At 36.5% G+C, this 17988-nt stretch overlaps 1 long non-coding RNA gene across 3 annotated transcripts in view; it reads right to left on the minus strand.

Moving 5' to 3' along the window:
- Positions 1-4860: 4860 nt before the first annotated feature.
- The window catches only part of LOC142361964 (uncharacterized), a 251588-nt gene continuing 238460 nt past the window's right edge, over positions 4861-17988 (minus strand). For all 3 annotated transcript variants that reach the window (XR_012764551.1, XR_012764553.1, XR_012764552.1), the window contains 5 exons: positions 16737-16876; positions 14594-14796; positions 13751-13828; positions 10659-10710; positions 4861-5398 (listed from right to left, as the gene is read on the minus strand). This is a non-coding gene — a long non-coding RNA (uncharacterized LOC142361964). The remainder of the gene's footprint in view (positions 5399-10658; positions 10711-13750; positions 13829-14593; positions 14797-16736; positions 16877-17988) is intronic.

Raw genomic sequence — 17988 nt, forward strand, 5'->3', positions numbered from 1 at the left:
CATTAGGTAGTTGGTGTCAAATCAAGAGGGGCCAGACTTATTTTTCAATCTATTCAAACTGAAAGGTTAAGAAGTCTACAGCATGAGTTTGCATTTAGTTGGGTTAGTTTTTAAAAACACTAACAAGAAACCTATTTTCTTTAAGAGAATCTGGTAATTTTGAAAAACATATTAACAAAAGGGAAAAATAAGCTTTATCTTTTCACTTTAAAAGTTTCTTAAATTAAATTTAAAATATTCTTTTTACCATATTAATACAATATAGATGGGGATATTATAAGTTCCCTCTGTCTATTCCAGAATCCTGATTTCATTTGAAGAGACTGATTTATGATCAAAGTTGAGTTCAGTTTTTATAGTATTGTATGATGCCCATGACCTGTATACTCAGGAGACAGACCACAGAGATGTCAAAGGAACAGTATTGCTGGTGCATTTTATGATGAAACATAACTTCCTGCTGGAAAACACACTGATGCAATCCATTCATATCACTCTGGCAACAGAACAGCCATCAAACTAAAATAAACTTATTGTCTCAAAATGTTATTTTTTCAACACAAAACTAAACTCCTGTGAACACTTATTTAGGAAAGATTTTGCCAGATTTTTTATAGTCATGTGAATTTTCCCTGGCTATCCTTCACCTTCTTATGAATTCTCAGTGCTCCAGATGACACAGAAATAACAGGAAGTGATTTGGCTCCAGAAAAGAAGAATAAATTATCAAAAATCAAGACACAGAATGAAAGAAGCAACATAAGGCCAAAGTTGCCTACAAGAAACATAAGACCTAAATAGCATTTAAATGATCACAAGCTTGAACTGCATCCTGCTTTGTGTTTGCAAAAAGTTTCATTCTGTTTGAAGAAGCTCACTGATGGAAATCAAAGTCATTGCAGATAATTCATGATCAGAAAAAGATGGATTCAATGAATTTCTGAGATTACCTTGTCCAAGTAGAATAGTTAGTCAGACGGATAAAAAGTATGGGAAGAACCAAAGGACTAGCAGTAGGTGCATATTCTCTTTTGTATTTCTCCAAAAGGCTAGGATCCAACATTTATTCCAAAATGAAATTAAACAATTTAACAATTGCCTTTGAACATTTGTCATTTAAATGCTTGAACATTTCATAAGATAAATTATCCATGTCTGGTGGAAGAAATTCTGAAAACCAGGTTATACCTCTTCAGGTTCATTAACTCTGAATGTAACATTGTAGTATAAATCATTTCCAACCCAATTTTCAAGAACGGAATTAAGTATTTTAAAAGAATCAATTCTTATGCAGCAAAAAAACGGGTCCAGAATTACCACCACTGCTATTATTAGCAAAGCCCATCTATCTTTAGCTATCTCAGATCAGTTTTAATTAATCTAGATATTGCAAGATAAATCCCATTACAGCTGACAATTTCTATCTTCTCTCATGTCTTCTACAAAATATTTTTATTAATAAAGTCACTGATATTGATTCTTTGAATTCACAGTTTTGTCTTAAGTGGAAAGGGGCTTTGCTTTTGTGGTCTACATCTGCTCATTATGAGCAACTTATCATGTTATTAAAATCTTTTGCTGATTGCACATAATTACTGGAATTCAAGGGAGTGCCTGGAAAGTTTTTAATGTCAGATCTGATACAACAAACCTACTTACAGGATGATAAAGACACACAGGGTAGGATTCATCTCACCTAATTTTAGTTATGCCTAATCACTGGAAAGAAGTGTTTCCATAGGCTTAACCCTACTCACATTAAACAAATCATTAAAATGGAAAGAAGTATTTGGACGTAACTGCCTTTGTCCATTGACCAAAAAGAAAATTTAGGAGATGCTATAAACTTAGAAGAGCTGGATGACACCTGCAGTGCCTAGACAAGTACCAACAACATTAAATCTTATTGTGAGGAGCTATCCACGAACTAACTAAAAAGCCTGGAATGAAAGCACAAATCATCTAGCACCAATTCTGTTGCTATGATTGCCCTTTGTCATTGTGAGCAACTAATTTTGTTCTTCTTACTTGCTAAAATAGTAAGCACTTAGCCATATTAATTGATAAATTAAACTTACAACATACATGTTAATTTAAATGAACAAAATGTGACTACATAAAACATATGTGACTATCTCTCTGCATGAGAAAAACTTGGAATATGGCTTTATTTTGAAAACATAGATGGCATCAATGACCCTAATTAAAAATGTTGATTTGAAGCTTTCTGAAGTTTGAAGAAAAAGGGATTTCATATGAGAATGAGCTTCATATTGCAGAAACAGAAGATATATTTTCTTCTGCCATTATTTTTATGGTACCCATCAGCCACGTCTCCTATTTGTGATGCAAGGAATACTACTCAGACTATTGAATACCATTCCTACTCCTTTTCCACTTAGAGTATAAAGTGTTTCCAGAGTTTCTTACAGAATATTCTCTCTGGGGTCTGGATTTATTACCCTGATATACAGATCACATTCTGAAATCTTACAAGAAAAGCAAAATAAAACAGCAAATCTCCACGCAAACATTAAATAATAGAAGAGACAAAAGTAAATAACTATGAGTGATAAAATGCTGTATATCATTCTCACTAGTATTTTCTGTACTGTGTTATGAAATGGAGAATTTTTCATTTAATTTATCAATCAATAGAAAAAATGTCAGACCTCTGTAGAGCAGAGCTAAATTGGATTTCAATGAAGAATGGAGAACTATACTAGTTGTTAGTTTTGAGGAATAACTAAATTAATAACTTTCATTCAGAAGGGTAATAATAAAAGCCTTCAAAAACATCAGCTGCCTATACTTCCAGGCATAGATTTAAAGTGAGGCTTAGATCATTACTAAAGCAAGGAATAAAGGTCCAGAGACTGAATTGTCAGCATTATGTACGGTTCTTTCATCTTCACATTAAAAATTTCTTGCATTTACAACCCGTGTGGTTTGAAAGTATGTTTTCTTGGCTGATTAATCTTTATTTATGCTACAAGGGATAAACTCAGTGTCCAAAGACTCAATGAAAATTAATTAACTTAATAATTTTATCAACATGGAATTTGGAGACATGTTAATTGTCAAAGAAAAAATATGCTGACACTTATGCTGTGATTGTAACTGGAACTCATACCACTGCTCTGGCAGGAGGACAGTGTGGGTATCCCAGTCTCCTCCCATCTCTTCCCACGGTCCCTGTGGGGGTGGGAAGGGGGCGCAGACACAGAGGGAGCCGGGGACATCTGGAGGCCTGTGCTCTCAGCTCACTTGCTCCCAGGAGTATGCAGCATTTGTCGCTCTGCACCCTTGTCTTCTTCCAGGTGCCCGCAGAGGGAAGCCCCAAGGAGCAGGAGCACTCTTCCACAGAGCCTCTACAAGTCTCCTTGCAGATGCCAGATTTATCCATGGTGCCATAAACTGTCTCCACTTCCCCGTCTCTTGAGCTTTGCCCAGGGCAAGCCGCTGTTTCTATTGCTCTTACCAGACCGAAGACTATCTTGATTTAATAGATTAAACATGGATTTTAGAAAGTACGTGTGTGTTCAAGTATTTTGCTGATATAGGGCTTAAATATCATTATTTGTTCCCTGGGGACATGCTGTTGTGATTCTTGGCTGCATTATTTGTTATTTATACTGCTTCATCAGCTCGTAATAGTCAGCAAACAAATGTTTCAGTCTTATTTGAACATCTGCTTAACCTCTTCCATTACTCTAAACTTGATTGTTACAAAGAAAGAAAAGAAAAGAAAATATGAGAAGTAGATGACATCTTGGGGCTAACAATTCTGCAGCACTGAATATAGATTAGAGCTCTTGACACATCGTCCTAAATACCACATCAATATCAATAAAAATAAATGAGAGGTTGAACTGATGTATGGACTAGAATCATTGAGTCACTGCTCCCAGCCAGTCCCTTGAAAAAGGCTTTTTGTTGTCCCCTGAGACGGAAACTTCTTTTTTCTAGAACGAGAGTCCTTTAACTCCCTGTCAAGTGAGGCTGCCCATCTTGTTCCTAAATGAGCTGGGAACCTTCATCCCCAAAAGCGCAGGTGTGAGCCCTGGCAATCCTGTAGAAATTTACCATTGAAGAGTTTTTAAAAGAAAGCTTTTAAAGATCACGCTAGTCGTCTTTATCTTCAGTCATATCTTTAGTTAAAAGTATACTAATGGCTGAACGGAAGATGGTGAGCAGACCTGTCCATGTAGCAGCAACCAGTTAAGTGAGAACTCTTGTGAGCAGCACTATGTGAATGTCTCTATGTCACCATCCCATGGTTATCAGAAGTAGAAAATACAAGTTTTTATTTAATAACTACATTAATCTGAAATATTTTTACATATTTTACTGGTTTATTTTTCCCTGAAAAGCACTGAAACACTCATTAGCCAGCACCTACACATGCACATTTTTGGCAAAGCATACAGTGTTGCCAGAAGAAAACAAGCAAGCAATTAACCACCACGCCCTTCAACCTATTAGGATTCAGGTCTGATGTACCACGTTGCTTCAGTGATCTCTGCAGATCGGTGCTTTGCTTTCCAGGAGGAAAAGCTTCAGCAGGCAGATTCACCCACCTTTTCCTTGCTCTGTGTGACCTTTTGCAGCTGGGAGAGCGAGGGACCTACTACTAAGACGGATTAATACACACAGAATCTAAGGAAAGCTGTAGGTTAATAGGAGTGATTTAAATGAAGAACCTACCTGTTTTCTGCTTGGAGGTAGAGAGACCAAGCTCAGTGAGGAAAATGGAGGAACAGGCAAGATGTGCTAAACCAAGTATGTTTTCTTTATAGTTTAATCTTGGGTATCATTTTTACATGTTCCATTCAAACACAAAAACTTACAGTCCCCACTGATACAGTGCTGTCCACCCTGGGCAAAGGTAAAGGCTACCAGTGAAATCATACTTCCCTTCAAACAGGTCATCTGCACAATTTGCAAGAGAATTAATTTGTCTGGTGAAGATACTCAAGATTTCCAGCAATTCTTCGTATGTTTCTAAAACAACAAGTATGGTCTTCAACCTATAAATATATGTTCAATATAACTACTGACCAAGATAGTTTGCAGCGTCAGAGAGCGACCGTGGACTGAGCCCCAGCAATCCCTGTGAGGTATAAAGGTGATTACGGCACTTAATCCCCACTGTTTCAGCAAACTGATGTTTAAGCAGCTGCACTATGAAACCCTTAGTTGTCCTGGATGTCTCAGCTGAGGATCTTCTCACTTGGGTCCACAAGAGAAGGAGATATTCAGAGAAGTAAGAGCGAAGATGCAGGTGAAGCCTAAGCTGTACAGGATCCTGAAAGTGTGTTTTCTTTCTTTTGCTGTGTGGGAAGGTGTGGCTGTTAGGCTGCTTCTCTGCTCTGGATGAACTGGACAGGAGTGCAATCTGGAGACGCCAGAGAAAGAGAGGAAGCTCATATTGTTCTGAAAAGTATATAAATTGCATTGAGAAGCATTCTTGATTTTGTTTTCCATTATGTGTGTATATGTACTATGTTCAGGCTGCATAAATTGTTTTACTCCTACACAAAGATTGAAAACATATTTACAAAATAAAAAGTGTGCACTTAATTAGAGGAAAATATACAAGACCATCACCAAATCTCTTGCATAATTAGAATAGTAATGTAGCTGTGTAGGAGTCAATAAAACTTTAATTTGCTTTTGATAAGTCAATAAACTATATACTACATATTTTCCACTGAAAAATTAAAAGACTCACTGGAAACTGCAATCCCACATATAGGTATACATACACATGTTTCTATGTAATTTGTCAAATAATAAATCTCTGTGGAGGACTATCACATTACAGTAAACTATGTCATGCTGTTTTGAAAAAGCATCACATTGGGATGTATAAACAGGCAGACAGACTGCAAGGTACATACAGTAATTACTGTTCTCAGTACAGGTGATGCCTTAGGTGATGTACTGTGTTCATTTTGGGCACCACAATTCAAGCATGCAGTGGACTATTTGGACGGCAAAAAGGTTCGTCAAATATCTGAAAGGTATGACTTTTGGAGAAGGAGAGAACACACTGGGGTTATTAAGCTTACAGAAAAGAAAATTTAGGGGACACACTGTAACAGTCTTCAAACATGTATTGCCTTCTGCGAAAGATGAATAATCTACTCTCCTGTCCCTGCTGAACAGGCCAGGAAATAGTGGCCTTAAATTGCAGAAGGGAAGATTCAGGTTAGACATTCAGGAAAAAAAGAAAAAAAAAGAGTCTGAAGCAGTTGGAAGTACTATAATAAAGGTTGCTACAGCTAAGCAGCTTTAGCCAATGAAAATTTGTAGGGAGTAGATTAGATGAATATTTTTCAGTTTTATTCAGGGACTCCCTGAGCCTGATAGTACACATGGGTAATTGTGTTTAACAACACACAGATGGATTTATCTTTCGTGTGTTTGATTAATTACTTTAGAACACTTAAACCTGAAAGCTAAAACTTGTGCCCCAGTCTAGGACTCCAAGAAACATGAGGTTTCACGCTGGAACAGAGGCAAAAAAAGGGTATTAACAGAAAAGGCTTAATCAGCCTATTCTAAGGTTTGCTAAGTAACCACAGGCATGAATAATTTTTCCTTTTCCCTTCAGAAACCTGATGATTTTTGTCTGAATTTAGTTTGCTTAACTATTTCATAAATCAATAAAATCAAAATGAGGCAGACCAGAAAAATATACTATGAGTGTCTTTTCATCTTGCCATCACAAATGGGTGATTTACGCATCATTGGCCTGAATAGCAAAAACAAGCTTTTAAAAAAAAGGCAGATCTGTTTATGAGCATGTATGTTGCCGACCAAACTTCAGCATAAGTAAATCGGCACAGAATTGGTGAAGATGGTAGAACTGTGCCATTTTACATCGGCCAGTGGTCTGGAACTACAGGTGTACAGAAAGGCTTTAATAAAAATTAAGTTAAAGAATCTTAAATTTATTCCCTTAGAACATAAGCAGTCAAGTATGAACTGGCCATCACTGTACATCTGAGAAATTACTTGCTTCACAGAAAGAGGTAAATTTCTGTTTCTCAGGAAAATATTTTTGCACAGTATGTAATCTGAAAAATTCAAAGTGATCATATCATTGGAGATTACAGACATTTTTCAAGGTGCTCGTAGGCTTATCCTTTCTTTTATTTCCTTAGGAAGAATAATTAATGACTTCAGTTCTGTGTCTCATAAGTTGAATTTTGGACTTTTGAGGAATGGTCATCAAACAGAAACAGAATTCAGCAGTGAAGTGTAAATAGAATCAGCTTTGAGACAGGCTGGTGAAAAATGTTAACTTTGTAAGTTTGATCCTCATTGACTGAAAGAGACTAATGTACTCGTCTGGTTTTTCAATTTACTGGTCATCCTGAACCCTCTGACCACATCTTTACTTCTGGAAGTAAGCAGAAAGTGAGATTCAGAAACAATTTTCTCATTAAATTTATTCTGTCTTGAAGAAAAAATCTAGAATATATAAAACTAAACAGAAGACAAAAATTAACTGCTAGCAATACTTTGAAGGTCTTTCCTGACCTCTACAACTTCCACCTGAAAATCATGTTCCTGGATGTGTAAACCATACATTACCTTTGACTTCATAACCAAATGGGAATGGTTGATGTGCTGTTCAGAAATTATTCATTTTTACCTTTTCTCTTCAAAATTAGGCAAAATTCTTACCTGCGTTCTTATACAGCCCAGAGTTACATAAACTGATATTGCACTTTATCCTATCCTCCTTAGAAGCTGTCCTCATCTTATCCGATTAGTTCTGTAGTCACTATCTGCTATAAACATCTGGCTGAAATATTTGTTGCATGATTATATGTTTATGTATCTTGAATAGAAGTAAAAATATATTTTAAAATATGAGTGGAATCAAAAGAAACACGTGCCCTCAACAGTTTTTTAAACAATGTTTGAAATAGGACTTTTCTCTTACAAATTGCAATAGATAAATATAAATCTTTAAAAGGTCACTTTTGTCATTTTTTTATTGTTACACTGCTGAAGACTATGAGAAATGCTGAGTCCTGGATGCTTAGGCACTGGATTATCACTGCTTCTCTTTACATTGTTTTTGCATGAAGATGAATTAGATGAACAGTAAAAGGAATAAATATGTCTTTTTTGTTATTGGAAAAATGCTCATTACTGAACTAAGCAGAAAAAATTTAGTTGATTTAATAGTTAGACCATAACTCTGGAAGAACATGTAAAAGCACCTAAACTAAACTGCAACAGCTAAATATTCTGTTCTAATAATGCCTTTGACTAGCTAAATATTCTATTCTAATAATGCCTTTGACTAGGTAAAAACTGTGAAATATGCCTGGATCTATTAGTGACAGATATATTTTACTATAGGACTGAATCATATAATAAAGATCAATCATTTGTTCTCTTTTATTGTTTAAACCAGCAAGGCTTGAATGCTAGTTGAGATTCTGAGGGAAGGGGAGTCGCTTATGTCAGTAATTCAATATCAGATTTTGTGAGTAAGGCTAAATGTAGCATTTATTTTCGAAAACGAGACACAAAGGCTAGATTGCTCCAATATATGCCAGTTTTACTTCTGTTCCATCACTGAATCTGGGATGCGCTACTTTCTATAGAGCCACTGAAGAGCCTGACAATTTTCATTCTATCACAGTACAGTAACAGCATGTCCTTCCCTGTATCTTTGACCTTCAGGTATGTGTATCAGCATCTTTAATATTTTTGGTTCGACAACACAAATCCAGAAAGTGTAAGCTTATGGTATACATATATGAGTTCTTTGGTTTAAACAGATTTACTCTTTCACTTAGTGACATCACACAAAGAGTTCCAGCAACACTAAGAGAAATCTGTTCCCACATGATAACCTTCTCAAGATGGTTGAGACATTTTTGATTCATTGCCTGGCAGAGGACAGTAAAATAGATGTCAAAATGATGATACCCTCTGGACATTTTTCCTCTACCTGCATGCATTAATAATACATTTTAAACATGGCAAAGCAGCTTTGATTTCCATCTTGCAGTAACAGTTGAAACTAGAAGACGATTAGCACATGTATGAAGGAGAGCAAAAGAGATAAATACTTTGCCGTGATCGGATAAAATCAGATAGGAGAAGCACAAGAGAGAAAGCAAAACCAAACTGTGCAATATCAAAGAGATTTCTTCTGATATTTGTTTGTTACATTTTCTATAACAGGAAATAAATTATTCAGTTAACATAAGCTAAAATTCCCACTCCTTTGTTGTGCAGAAGTATTGGTGTTACTACCTTTCTCTTATAGTTTGGAAGATTAGAAGAAAGTAACAAGTATTAAAGTCACGTAAAAAATTTACAAATGGCAGTTTATGTGCTGAATGTCTGCTCAGGGTTTAAAAAGGCTGTATTCATAAATACATACCTTCACAAGCTGTTCCTTAGCATGACTTTTAAATCCTATAAATCTGTTTACCCAACATTGATAAATCACAGACAATTCTTTAAGAATATACAGATCTCTGAATATTCATGCATTGTATAACAGCTTAGTAGCTACCATCATAATTTGGTGGTGTTTTTCAAGCCGAATACAATAATACTGATAACTATGAACAAGGCTTAGGGGTAGGAAAACATACTCATATAAATTAGAAGTGAGTTCTTTCTTAAAGAATTTTACACTTCCATATGATACACGAATATGTGAATGTAGCATTGTATTTAGTATTATGCCTCTGCCACACTGTCTTGAGTCTATGAAACCAGAAGCGGATTTTACAAGAGCTTAAAATACATACTTCCAGATGTCAGCAATGTCTTAGGATTTATGATACCATGGAGTGATAGGAGTTTCCTTTCAACCTTAAACACTGCCACTGTTCCAGATCAATCCCACAGATTTAACAATGACAGCATAGCTAGTGTTACGCTTATTATGACACAACAGTTCTTGTGCATTGATTTTACATATGGTGAAGTGAGTCAGAATGTGGTTTTATAAAAGTCTTTGTGACTCTCAAACATGTTATCCCCTGTCTTTTTAGCTATATTTGCTCACGGCCTGGCAGATGGATATTATGACCAGACAGCTGGACCAAGGTTTCCAGCTACAGCTGAACTTCCTTTGCATTGTGAGCTGCTCAAAATAATTTTGATGGCAATTAGGAGAAGATTTATCTAGACAATTCAGTGCAAGAATTAAAAGCCTTGGTAACATGGCTGGTTTCTATTCAGCTGACCATAGCTAATTTTTTCTCCTTGGAAAAAATTTAGGAAGCAATTCAGTCTTCTGTATCCAAGTATGAATGAAGTCAATAGGATAGCCAAATTAATCTGCATGAAAAGAATATGGAAGGAGGTGTGGGAAAGACTGCAAGGCAGTCTCACTGTAAATGAAATAGGGACATTCAGATCTCAGAGAAATGTTTCTGTGTTTCTTGCACTCATTTCTCCAGCATCCACTCTTAGTAAAAGGAAGTAGAATAAGAATTTACCCTTAAATACTGTCAATATTATATCTGAATTAGTGTAATACAAAAATAATGTTCCAAACAAACATACATGCAACAGCGAAAAAAATAAATGAATAAAAGAGAGAAGTTTTTATCTTAAAACTAGTTTTTATTTCAGTCTTATGTTATACATCTGTCACAACTTACGTGAACTAACAGGTGGAAAGATGTTCTTAGTCTCTCATAAGTGCATGGAAATCTGTGAGGAAATGGAAATTAGTGTGAAACTCACATTAATTTACTCTGTATCTTAGCATATGCAGTATCTGTCCAAGGAATGCTATTTATACTACCATATGGACATACACGATGCTATGGTGGGCTGACAGTGCATTGAAAATAAATACTAACAACCTTCTCATGTCTGGGCCCTTCCTATGCTCTTAAAAACTGTGTGATCTTAAATCCACGGTGAAAACAAGAGTGCAATCTGACCAAAACATATGAAGTGATTAAAACATGAATGTTATGATATGAGGCAAGCTGATATTTTGCTATGTTCTTATTTTTTATTATTTTGATCATGCAAATGAAAGCAGCAGTCAAGAGAAAGAGTACGAAAATGGGGAAAAGAAAATGGAAGAATGACTGGAGGAAGTCAAAACCAGGCATACCCTAAGGCCCTTCTCAAGCAAAAGTCCTATGAAAATGTACAGATTTGATTATGTATTTCCCATAAACTCTTATTATTTATTTTATTGCAGATCACTGACTAAATGCAATATGGGTTTTCACCGCTACCAACTCAGTAGAACATCACATAACACTGACTTTACAATCACTTTGCACTCTGATTACATTGAAAGTAACATATTTGGATCAAAATTCACATACTACACACCTTTCTCAAAATGATGAATAAACATATTCTACAGTGAAAAAAAATGAAAGCAACAAACCTATCAATATTAGAATAATTTCATTTTAAAATATAAAATACTTCAGTTATTTCACTGTGCTCCCTCAGAGAGAAATGTTGAAATGAGAAAACCATTCGTGGCTTTCAAAATTAACTGACTCTCCTGTTGGCAGTCAAAGCCCAGAAGCCAGCTATTCTTTTCCATTAAAATAATCCCTCCATGTCCTGAAAGAGGAATGGCTGTATTGGTGAGGATGAGTATCAAAAGCTGCTGGTGACTTCATTCCCTCTGCTAATTGATTTTAGTCAATCTTCTGAGGACTGTCCTACTTTCTCAATTTCATAATAATTAGCTTCTGCATTACCTACCAGTATACACTAGTGACAGCAAAAGAAAATAAATTTTTTATGAACCTTGCATTAAATTTGAAAATCAAGCTGGGATGCCTTTCATGAAAGTATGGTGCTGAGAAACAAAAATTAACTGGTGTCAGTACAACACTGATGGTGTCTTCGGATGTAGAGAAGGCTATCATAGGGCTTTATATTCTACTAATCAAAGAAACACTGTCAAAACTAAGCAGGAAACATAATAGTGGACTATTGGTTTAACAAAAGAAACTGAGAAGAAAAATTACCTTATATTAATGAAATGAAGGAAAGGTATCAGTGTAGATAAAAATAAACAAAAAAAGTCAATCATATCTAAAGTCTGTGAAAACATCATACACTATTCATATGATACAGTCACACTAATGACAATCATTCCAATTCATTCCAAAGGCAGCTGTGATTAAGCTCTACTGTGTGAAGATTTCACATGACAATCACCTGAGGATAAATTAAAAATTACTGATTTATAACTTTTACACAGCAGACAGTATTTTCAGCTTTCTGAAGCTCATCTTTTTGCCACTTTAACTTTATACTGAGAATGAGGACAGCAGAAACTAACAGGGCTGATGGCACCAAGGCTTTGCAGGAGTAGACCTCTCTCACCTGGTTCCTAAATCTGATTCTGTTCATACCTTCCTGAAGAAGGTAACAAGCAATGTCCCTCTCATAGGTCATGAAATGTAACATGCAGAGAATTTCTCAGAGGAAGAATTTTGTTAATGGCAACGTTGAAGTGAGAAAACATCAAAGATGATCTGAGATAGTATTGAAAGTTGTCTTTTATTTTTCAGTTAAATTGTATATGAAGGTTTGTTTTTCTTATAAAAGGTTCAGCAGGAGAAGGTCTATCAGAGCACTTTTGAACTGTGTATTAAGGTCCTCACACTTTGAAGAGAACCTTTAATTTATATGACAGATAAAGGAATAATCATTCTTTCAGTTCCATAAATTCTTTTTATGTCAAATATGTCCTTATTATCTCTAATACCTTCAACTCAGTACAGTTTTTCTTTTCACTCATCTTAATGAAAGGGGACGATATTTTCTTGAAGTTCAGCACTATAAAAATAGTTCCTTGCACTGAAAAATCACAAATAATGGATACAGAATATGTTAAATACTATGTTGAGAAGACTGCTGCCATGTTCCTCTTGGTAGAACCATAATGCTCAGATGTATTATAGTTTACACTTTTCTTCCTAAATCTACTGACACTTAGTGCATAAACAAAATCCCATGTCAGTTTTTGCTCTTCTCTTGGATCTCTTGGAATGGATCATTAAAGCAACGGAGAAAACCCCAAAGAAACCTGTTTCCCAGGCAACTTCTTTTGGACCTACTGTAACATACTGGAAGTCTCTAATAAAACATCTGTAACTCAATCTCAGAATACAAGAACCCAGCTGCACACTTGAATTACTACTGAATTTTTGGATGCTAATCCCGTTTGTGTTCAGTATGACAAGAAAAACAGGCTTCAAATTTTAAAAGCAGGATAAGCTGAATCAAAATTCCATTCTCAAGTGCTTCTGATTTGAATGTTAGATCAAACACATTTCTGTATGTCACAGCTAATCAGAACAATATCTTACAGGGCTAGAAACCTAGATCATTTTATAGCATCAGTTAAAATCTTCGTGTACAACAGTGTTTCCCTAAGTGGTCTCTGTGATCAAGTTAAAGAATCTCCCACCACTGAAAGTTGTGAACTTTCAGGATACGAAAAGTCACACCAAGAGAAATATATCTCTGTGCGTGCTACTTGCTGAAATTTAATTAAAATTTGATTTTTCTTTCTAGTATGATCATGCTATATGGGTAACGGGTCCAAGGATGTCAAGACAGTGATTTGCAATAATAACCTGTTAAATGCCAAGAACACCATATACAGTGTCAGTACATTCTCCAACATCACAATACATCAGAACAGCAATACAAGATGTTTCTCTTATGACAACATTTCACAGGATAACTTTTCACTTACTATAGTGAATCATACCAAGATGTTACATTTCTGTGAATCAGCCTTTCTCTGGAATTCAGCTTTAACAGCCTCTGTCTCCTGTAAACAATCACGTATTCACACATGTTTATGAGGAGCATTATACCTGTCTCTTTGCTAAAAGGACAATGAGAAAACAGCTTCAGTAACTTTCAAAGCGTTCAAAGCATTCTGACTGATATATCAAGCAATCTTGGGAATGATCAAATAACATGCAAGATCGTTTCCAATTCTTTGCTGATATCATATCTTGTAGAGTCCTGGCTAGTCTCTTTGGAGTTAAAGGGCCTGGTTTAGCTGTACACTTGACTTGCACTGTTCCCTTTAGTCTGAATTTTGCGTGGCAGGTAGGAGGTGTGAGGCAATCTTCCTTTTTTTTTTGCTCAGGGTATGCTTAGACTGCTGAAGCATCCATCACTCCATCTGTACCAAGGGAGCAGGAAAGGAAAAAATAAAAACCAATAAGCAAGAAAGTGGATACACAAAAGTCCTGATTGTTCATACTGGTTTTATATATGTTTCCACACAGAAGTAATTTTGTATTAAATCTAGGCATTTGAAATCTATGCAGCTAAACATACCCTGAGTTTTCTGGGATAAGAAACAGTGATTGTTAGTATTGTGTGCCGACTTAAGCTAGCTCTGAAGCAACAATACTGTCCCTTATTAGGAACAGGACACCACTGTGAATGGACCGTTAACCTCAAACAGGATTGCACAGTCCAACAACTCACTCTAAAAGTCTGTCTGACATTTTTTTTTCTGTGTTTTTGGTACAGTTTTCATAAGAGAAACAGTGGTGAAAAACAAGACAGGATCACTTACGCTGATGAATGTGGTTTTACTGGTAAGTTCAGGCATTTTCTTTCACACTGTCTTTAACCGGAGAGCAATCACAACCAATTGTATCTCCTGATTTTTCCTGCCAAGGCAAACAGGCTTCACAGTTTGGAAAGCTGGACTCTGTGCTGGGGCAGCAGCCTTGCCCTCTGCCAGTTTTGGAGATTTGAAATTATCCTGAGCAGTGACTGGAGCGAGAAGAAACATCAGGCATGGTGTAAACCCATGGACCACAATCACAGAGAAAACATACCATAAAGGTTCAGCTTAGGAGAAAATCATAAAGGCCCTGGGTCTTCTACACAGCACAGGTTGGCACCATCCCTGCTTTCCTTCATTTCGCCACTGAATCCAGCTGTGTTACCCAGCTTCCAACAGGCTTTTGAGCGATAGTAGTTTTGTAGCTCTGAGAACGGAATGCAAATGTTGATAACATTCTGGCAATGGCCATAATGCACCCTCTCCCATGCGGGCAGTGAAAGCCTTAGACATTTTGTGCTCTGGACACTTTGAGATGCCAAATCTTCAGATGCTCCTGATTTCTAAGATAAACTGAATCAGTGTGCTGCTATGGGGATTGTGGCTTGCAGGACTGTGAAAATGTGGAGTGCAATTAGCTTATAATCCAGTGGTCAAGCTATGTAACAAATGTGTTTTAGCCTACCAGTTCACCAGCAGCACGTCCAGCAGCACTCGCAAAACATACATCTTCAGCTGGCTTCCTGCCAGTATGTCTGAGTTGAGCTACCAGTTATTATTGATGAGAGAGCAAAGTCCTTCGAAGCCGTGCCACTTGTGCAAGTATGCCCTTATATACAGCGGCAAGGAGCTGACCTTTCTAGAGAAAGAGGTAATTGGTGTCTCTGGCAGCTGGGTGAAGGGACCTCTGCCTGCTGTCGCCTCTGCTCCTAGAGGGACAGTCCTACAGTCAGATATATCTACCTCCTCTGTCAGTCTTCAAGAGGGTCATGTTGTATGGGTCATCTCAGCCGGTCAAACAGGGAAATCCTCATTTCTCATTCTTTGCACCATCCCTGCTAATCTCTTATACTTAGTTTTAACTTTGTCTTCTCTCCTACTAGCTAGAGCTGTATCAATGTATTTAACTCTCTCCTAGAAAAATGAAGCCCTGCACCAACCCCCTTTTCCCTGCTGTTGTACTATAAAATAAAAACCACCATTTTTTTTGTGAGTGGGAAAAGAAGGAAAGGAAACAGGGAAATAAAATAAATTTTGGTATTAGGACAGGCTTAAAATGTTGAAATACCCTTTACCGTTCCAAATATTTCCCAAACATTAACATAAAAGTTTAGCGTTGTTTAAAACAAAACAACAAAACACCTGCATGGAAACTCTTCAAAGGGAAGAAGAAAATATAAAAACAAATCCACTGATACAGGTGCCTCTTGTAAGTTTTGAATCACAGTGACGTGCTATTAATGGCTGTCAAAATATTGAAGAAAATTGCTTACCTGATTTGAAGTCTAAGCAGATGTTTTAATCAAATATGGTGGCACTTTTAATTCTATCATTCATTAATAGGAAGTCAGTTTTATCTCTCACTTCCAAACAACTGTTGCCTGAGTGCAGCATGCCGCTATTCAGGTGTCAGAGCTTTGCTCTGGCCTAGCCTTCAGTTCTGCTCTGTGTCTGTGCCTGGTGATTTCCAAAAGCTCAGAAGGCAATTCACGAGGAAACAAAGCGGCATGGTTTTAATGAAAGGGGATTACAGATTCTGGGTCAGGCAATCAGAGAAAAAAGGGGTCCCTTCTGATTTTGATGAAGTTTCTGGGAGCTAAGTGGTGCAATAAAGAATAACTTTTGCAATTGCCTCTCTCTCTTATCATTAGATTACTGCTGAAAAAAGTGACACTTTAAAAGGTTTATTGCTGTGCTTAGAGCTGTAACGCTGCTGCTAAGTGGATGCTTTTCTTGCTGAAAGAGCAATGCAACAAGGAAACTCATGTTGCTTCCTTTCTAAATTGCAGGTTTATATCCATTTATAGTTCTAATTCTAGGCCATTATCAGGAATAGAGGATTGTCTTATCCCCACAGGCAAATATTTCATTTTCCGTGACTTCAACGGCAGACATTAACAATTCTGAGTCAAGAATCAAGTCTTCTTACACCTCGTGTGAAGAAGTCCTTTCACACAGCATCTGCATTTCACTGTCTTGCTATAGGTTTCGATCTTGTTTGTACACATTTCAACAGGATGATATGCTGCATGTTATCTCTTTATAAACCATCTCTTCCTTGTTATTTGTCTAAAAGAGATGAAACTGGTTTCAATTCTCTCTCCCAAGAAGCATGAGCTTTAATAAACACATTTAAAAACTCTTTATGCTTCAGAACTATATCCTTTATACCACATTTCTAGAGATATTTTTATTCAAGGACCTTTTTCATTGAAAGGTTGACAAGAACAATTTTTGGTTCAAAGCAGCTCTGTCTCCTGATCACAATTCTCTTTAATGTTGGCAGCAAAATTCTAGTGCTCATGTTTCAAACCAATATGAAATATGGGCAATGGGTTATAAGAAAAAGACTACTCTTTGAGTCCACTGCAACAATGACTGTGAATGAAACACAGAAATGAAAAATTTTAAACTACGCAATATCATAACAGCAAAACCTAAAACCAAAAAGACATATACCCTCCAGGCAGTATAATGTGGTGGCAGGATACAGTCATTCTTCTAGGGATGTTTCAAAATCACTTTGATTTCTATTCCATATGTTAAGTGTACTTCTGTTTCTTAACTATGCCCCTATTTGTAGAAAGTTTGTGCATAAGGTCTTTGTCTTCATTTCAATAAGGTCTGAGTTTTCATGGAGAGTGGGAACAGGGGGAAGTGTTGGTTGAGAGAGGAGGAGAAATAGTGGAAACCTCTATGTTGACTTCAGTAGAGATAAATGAGCTACGTTCAGCAGAAGTGAAAAATAATTTTGGTTTAATAGTTCTAATATCTCATACTTAGGAGGAAGTGTATAGCTTCAAGGAACTAAGTTTTATTTTAAGCTTAGGAAAACAGCTTGTTTTCATAAGAGGGAGCATAATGACTTGCTTGATAACATTCTGTATCTGAACAGAAAACAAAAATGCAGCTGTCTCCCAGTGATACGTTCAGGCAACCAGGAAGAGTCCTACATGGTTAAAATGTGCTACTCATAAACCAGAATGTCAGCACCTTCTCTCACTTCTACAGCTTCATGTGCTAAACAGGTTAGTTAATGAAAAGAAAGAAAAATCCCTGTCAATGCTTTGAGATTGTTCAGAAAAAGGACAAAATACTTTTTTCTTGTACTTTGCTCTTCCTATGGTGTAGGTAAAGAAAGCCCCTATCCATTTTGGACTTTGATTTATATTCTTTCCTGT

Source organism: Opisthocomus hoazin, chromosome 7 (genome assembly GCF_030867145.1).
Source record: "Opisthocomus hoazin isolate bOpiHoa1 chromosome 7, bOpiHoa1.hap1, whole genome shotgun sequence".
NCBI lineage: Eukaryota > Metazoa > Chordata > Aves > Opisthocomiformes > Opisthocomidae > Opisthocomus > Opisthocomus hoazin.